The following is a 6,337-nucleotide window of genomic DNA, read 5'->3' on the forward strand; positions in this document are numbered from 1 at the left end:
CATCTGACTGATGATGATGACCGCAGCTAATGTGCTTTGCATCCTAACTATGTGCCAGGAACTACGCTAAGTACATTGGTTGCATTTCTTTGAATCCTCCCCACATCCCTAGGATGTAGGTACTAACTGTGACCATCACATTACACATGAGGAAACAGGCCTTCTCAGGTAATAAGCTGTAGAATCAGAATTCACATCCAGGCCTAGCCAACCCCAAATTCTGAGCTCCTGATCATACTTCCTCCTCTACGTTCTCGTGGGGCCTGTTCAGCTTTATTCTTCCAACATCTGTGAACCGCTATTGGCCAATGACATCTGTGCCACGAGTTTCACAGGGGAACACAATTCCATTCCTGCCCTTTAGAAGCTCGTGGACCCAAGGGAGAATTCAGCGCCCTGAAGTGTCACACGGGCCATGATGGAAATCCATACAGGTTACAGAATGGCATCAGGGTGGAGGGTGGTTGTACCGATGGCTCTCAGCATGGCTCCCCGCTTCTGGTCTTTTAACCCAAATGTGGGTACCTGCTTCCACCCCATCCTGTGATCTTTGGCAGGAACTGGGTCACTGGGGTACAGGTGCTATCATTGTTCCCAGCTTTCCGGCTGGTGACCAGCAGAGGCCAAAGTCTATCTGCAATCAGCTTATAAGGTATCCTTTTTTTTTTTTTTTTTTTCAGCTTATAAGGTATCTTGTGGGCAGGACAGGCCCAAAGTCTGAACTTGGCCACAGTGGAGAAATAGCCACGACAGTAGTTACCTTATTTACTGAGCCTTCAAAGGGTGGGAGGCCCTGGTCTGGCACTTTATCCACAAAGCCTCATTCAACCCTCAGGACGAACCAGCCTATAGGGTAGGTGCCATTCTCCTTCTGTGCAGGGGCACTAGATTCACAGACAGACAGTAGGCAATAGGCCTGAGGCTACACAGCCAGTTTGCGTGGGGGCCAGGATCTGAACCTGGATCTGGCTGACGTTCACCCTAAACTATCACACAGTTTGTGTTGGGTACATTAAGTGTTCCTCCGGTAAAAGTAGCGTTAGGCCCAGATGGGAAAACTATTGAGTTTGACAGCGAAACAGGGGGACAGAGGACCCCCACCCCTCACACACAGGTACACTGTCCCTTACCAGCTGCAACAACAGTCACTGCGCAGAGGTGCCAGGGGCTGGGGCATCCCTGAGCTGACCCAGGTGGACGGACGGTCCTGCTCTAGCCACCCACCCCACGGCCAAAGCTGGACGAGCTTGCTTCAGCCTTAGCCTTCTCTTCAGGGGTCTCACCTGCGTTTCCTTCCTGGGCCATTCCCCTCAGTGCCCTGGGCCTCAGCTTCCCCGTCTGAAAAGGGAGAAAATAGACCCTACCTCATAGAAGGGTTGGGTTGTTTCGCTTTAAATAGGGTAATGTGCCCAGCACAAAGAAGTCTTAGTATTAATTATCAGTATTAGCTTGTGCCCCAGGGCCCTTCTGGGTCTTAAATTGTTAGCGGAAGACTAGGAAGTCTAAGACTGGGGGCAATATTGGGACCTTCTCCTGATTGGTTGGGGTTTGGCGGGTGGGTCCTATCCTGGGGTGTTTTGTACCCTGCCACCTTATTTACCAGTGGGAGCGCAGAAAAAAAGGTGGCTTTCGTTAGAGTAACAGCAGCACACAGACAGACTAAGCCAGAGCTCCCTCCCCTCAGGTCTGGGTGGAACTTCTGAAACCGCGCAGGGGGAAAGGATGGCGGCTCCGGGGGAGGGCAGGGCACTCCCCTGAACTTCCCCGGGTACCGAGGATCCAGCGTCCTGTGAATGCAGAGGACAGGGCTCTCGGGGAAACCTGAAACAGCACTCTGTAGATCAATGCAGCTGCGTTTTAAACTGCCACCGTCTTTTCCTGTTCACCTGGAGCTGGATTGGCAGTAGGAATCTGGGTCTCTTTCCTCCCGGAAAGCAATTGCAAAGACTCGGTGTGTCGAGTTCCAAGCCCCCGTGTAGAAGAAAAGGGGCGGTGGGTGGGCAGGGCGGATTCGCATCCCCTCCTCTGGCGGCGGCCGGGCTGAGGCCACTTCCCTCCTTCCGGGAGCTCCGCCGCCCAGGGCAGGCGCCCCGCGGCCCACCCCCCGCCCGCCCCGCGGCCCCCCGCCCTTACCTTGAGTGGACTGCAGCAGGCACAGGAGCAGGGGGACCCACCGGCCGAGCCCCGCCAGGCCGGCTCCTGCGCCGCCCGCCGGGCGCCGCCAGGTCCCCGCTCCGGCCCCGCCGGCAGGTGGTTGCGGACGCCAGCCAATGGGAGGCCGAGCCGCGGGCCCCGCCCCCGCGGGCCGGGACTCGGCGGGGGCTTCCCCGGGGGCAGCCCCGCCGCCGCGAGCTAGGCGGCCGGCCGGCTCCCCGCGCCACCGCGGCTCAAAGACGGCTGGAACCTCCTCCGGGTCTGCGTGGCGGTTTGCTCCGCCGCATGCTGGGGGTGGCGGATCAGTAAAGCCATGCCTGGGGGGAGGGGAGGAGAAGGGATGATGACCGACGGCCACAGTTAGGGGTTCCAGTACGGGAGCTGAGTCAAACAGCACGAAGAGTTCAGGGCCAGTTCAACAGCACAGCCTCAGACACCATTGGCGGTGTCCGAGCGTGTTTTATGTGCCGGGTACTAAGCCAAGCACTTCCCGCACGTTAGCTACTTTCATCCCCCCCCCCCCCCCCCACGAGAATCTGGTGGGTCAGTCCTGTGACTCTCTGCCTTCTTCACAAGGGGGTGGCAGCCTCGAGAGAGCCGAGGGCCTACTTCCGGAGAAAGCTGGGGCCTCCGACACCAAAGCCTATGGTGTGTTATCAGTCACCCCGACAGTAATAGCTTCCGAGCGATGGAAACAGCCTCACCGCAGAACTGTCTACCGTCATTAAAAAGGAGGCTGCCGAGGGATATGTCACGGCTCGGCGAAGTTGGCAACGTCCTCGAGAGGCAGAAAAGCAGCTAGCAAAATATGGTCCCATTAAAAAAAAAAATATGTGGGGGCGCCTGGGTGGCTCAGTCGGTTGAGCGTCTGACTTCGGCTCAGGTCATGATCTCACGGTCCGTGAGTTCGAGCCCCGCGTCGGGCTCTGTGCTGACACCTCAGAGCCTGGAGCCTGCTTCAGATTCTGTGTCTCCCTCTCTCTCTGACCCTCCCCCCATTCATGCTCTGTCTCTCTCTGTCTCAAAAATAAATAAACATTAAAAAATTAAAAAAAAAATATGTGTGTGCATAGGCATGGATAACAGATTGAGGATATACACCGATATGTGGGTGGTTGTTAACTTCTGGGTGGTGAGGATATAAATATATATAATGCATCACACATATCTAATATACATATGTGTATATTATACAGATTATATGTATACATATTATACACATGTGTGTATACAGATATGTATATTATATACGTGTGGTGTGTATTATATATGTATTATGTATATTGTTATAATATAATACATGTATATGTACATGTATATATATGCAATACATATGTATTATATAATCTATAATATATAACATACATATTATATATTCTGTAATATATATGTATTCTATATTATACACATGTATTTTAAGTTTCTTCTTTCTGCTCATGTTTAGTTTCTAAGCTTTTCAATAATTTGTATGTATCTCTTTTCCGACAAGATTCTAAAGGTGATCATTGCTCTCCTTTATTAAATGTTATCTTCTTCTCTTTCTCTTTTCATTTTTTCTATTTCCCAGTACTTCCAAGGAGGTATTGCCTCCTCTTTACAGAAGAGGAAACTGCCATTTTGAGGACCCAGAGAGCTTATGCAGGTGCTGGGTTCTGGATTCGGCACCCGGCCTGACTGCATGGCCACCCTGCCTTCGGGTAATTGCTTTGTCCACTCTGTGGGTATCCGTGACAGGCTGAGTGACCATTGGTGGGCTATGATAAAGCCGGTGAACGAGGAGCAGATACAGAGCACAGAGAGTCCTGCTGCAGGTGCCAGCTCTCAACCTGTATCCCGGCAGTTCTCGGTTGAGAGAATGCATTTTCACAGAACTGGGTGCGTCCAAAAGTGGCCCTGAGTTTGGCCCTGGGTGAAAACATTCAGGAATCTCAGGATAGTTCTGAGATTCGCATCTATGATATCAGCTCAGTCAGCACTATTTAAATTTATTTATTTATTTTTGAGAGAGAGAGAGAGACGGAGAGACGGAGAGTAGGGGATGGGTAGTGAGAGAGGGAAAGAGACAAGCAGGCTCTGTGCTCTCAGCGCTGGGTCCGACATGGGGCTCCATCCCATGACCTCAGCCAAAATGGAGAGTTGGACGCTCAACTGACTGAGCCACCCAGGTGCCCCTCAGTCAGCACTACTTGACAGGGGCTTACAGGGACCATGTTTGGACCTCAAAGACAAGGAAGATGGAAGAACTCCCGCCCCCCCCCCCCCCCCCCCCGCAACCAACTTCGTCCAACCCACTGCAGCTCTTTCAGGCCAAGAATCCCAGTGAACTGGGAGCAGGTTGGCAGTGGGGACAGGGCACTGGGGAAATGTCTTCATCTGCCACCTGCTCCACCCACTTGGCTTGTGTGAATCTGGCACCTGTTTTTTGTTTTGCTTTTCAGTAGGCTTCAAGCCCAGCACAGAGCCCAGTGCGGGGCTTGAACTCACGACCCTGAGATCAAGACCTGAGCCGAGATCGAGAGTCAGACGCTTAGCTGACTGAGCCACCCAGGGGGGCCCCGATGGCACCTGTTCTTTTTGACAAAACCTGCCACGTGCTTGTTCTCCCCTGCCCCTTTCCCCCATACCCTATAATCTCAAGCTAGGAAACCGTACGTCTGGATGACATTCTGAATCAACATGAAAGAACATTTTGTGACCATAAAGGTCAGGTTAGTTACGTCTCTCAAAACCTTAAAGGAAGTCATCTTGGATGCAGGTCAGAAAAATCTCAGCCAGTTACCACAACCTAGTGTCTACGCAGGTCCCCAGTGTGCCGCTCCAGTACCTTTCCACTATCCCCAGTATTGCTCGTAAATCCATTCTGGTATAAAACGAGTATACTTCTACTGAGCTCTCTTTATCTAAAACGGCATTCAATACCCTTAATATTTATTTGAATCCTTGCTGTGCAACAGCCTCTGCAGTTTACATATATTGTGGTGTTTAATCCTCACGACAACCCCACGAGGTGGGTATTTGTATCCCTTTTAACAGACGGAACTCTGAGAGGTTACGTCGCTTACCCAGGATCACACAGCTGATTAGTGATGGGGCTAGGATTTGAACCTTGGTCTGGCCGTCCTCAAAGCCCATGGGTTTCAACTTCTGCTATTTATCCTCCAGATGGTTAAGGGCAGACAAAAATGAAATTCCCCGATCTTGATCACTTCCTGATTTGCAAAGATCACAGCACTAAACTGGGAGGTCAGCTGGAAAATGTTTAACAAGTGGGTCTGGGGGGGCGGGGAACAGGAGGAAGCCCCGTGTCGGTTTCTGGGGTGACTCTCTCCATGACAAGTTCAACGTGAGGTCACCGAACACGGAGTTGTGAAGAAATGCACCCAATTGGTTCTTCTGAGCCTACGTAGGCCTGCATTTCTACACTGGGAAAGAACCATCACTGAGCTTCTCCATGGTTAGAACAAAGCACATCCCAAGCCCTAAGTGGGGAATAAGGCTTACGTTCCACAGCACGAGGCTCAAGATGTCTTACACACGATCAAGTTTACAATGTGGCCTCCACCTTCCCTTTGACCCTCTCTTCCAATTCTCTAGGCTCCAGCTACACAGAGTGTTCTGCTGGTTTCTCTCCCCCATTCTCTCCCTCCCTCCCTCCCTCCCTCCCTTCCTCTCCCTTCTGACTGTGTGTCTCGCCTCCTGGGGTTTTCCCTTCCCAGGTTGCTCTTCCCCCTTGTCCCCTAGTCAGTGCCTGTTGCTGCTTCCTGTCTCAGCCCCTAAGTCACTTTCTCAGGGCGCTTTCTTCACTTCCTGACTTTGGTTTCTTCCCAGTCCCCACATATGTCTCCTTCGTCGTACTTAATCACCATTTCACGGAAATCATATTTGTGCCTCGACTCTCTCTCTTCCTGAGTACATCCTCAGGACCTGGCACAGGATAGGTAAGACCCACGCACCTTCAACATCTGGGGCTCAAACACAATTCTGCATGCTCCAAACAACCCAGCTTCCCTCCTGGTTCTTGGCAGGAAGCCACTCACTTAAATGTTTACTAAGCTGAACTTGACATTGACTCATACTTACAAGACCTCAGTATCTCTTTTGAAAGTATGACTTCACAGTCATGTTTCTGTCCACAAGTGGGATTTTATAATCATGCCTCTTCCACAGACTCTGAGAATAACGT

At 51.6% G+C, this 6,337-nt stretch overlaps 1 long non-coding RNA gene across 1 annotated transcript; it reads left to right on the forward strand.

Annotated features, from left to right (window-relative positions):
* Positions 1–1,120: 1,120 nt before the first annotated feature.
* LOC128312966 (uncharacterized) lies at positions 1,121–5,573 on the forward strand. The gene is made up of 3 exons (XR_008293006.1): positions 1,121–1,903; positions 3,722–3,851; positions 4,593–5,573. It is a non-coding gene; the product is annotated as an uncharacterized LOC128312966 (long non-coding RNA).
* The last annotated feature ends 764 nt before the right edge of the window (positions 5,574–6,337 follow it).

This window comes from Acinonyx jubatus, chromosome C1 (assembly GCF_027475565.1).
Source record: "Acinonyx jubatus isolate Ajub_Pintada_27869175 chromosome C1, VMU_Ajub_asm_v1.0, whole genome shotgun sequence".
Classification (NCBI taxonomy): domain Eukaryota; kingdom Metazoa; phylum Chordata; class Mammalia; order Carnivora; family Felidae; genus Acinonyx; species Acinonyx jubatus.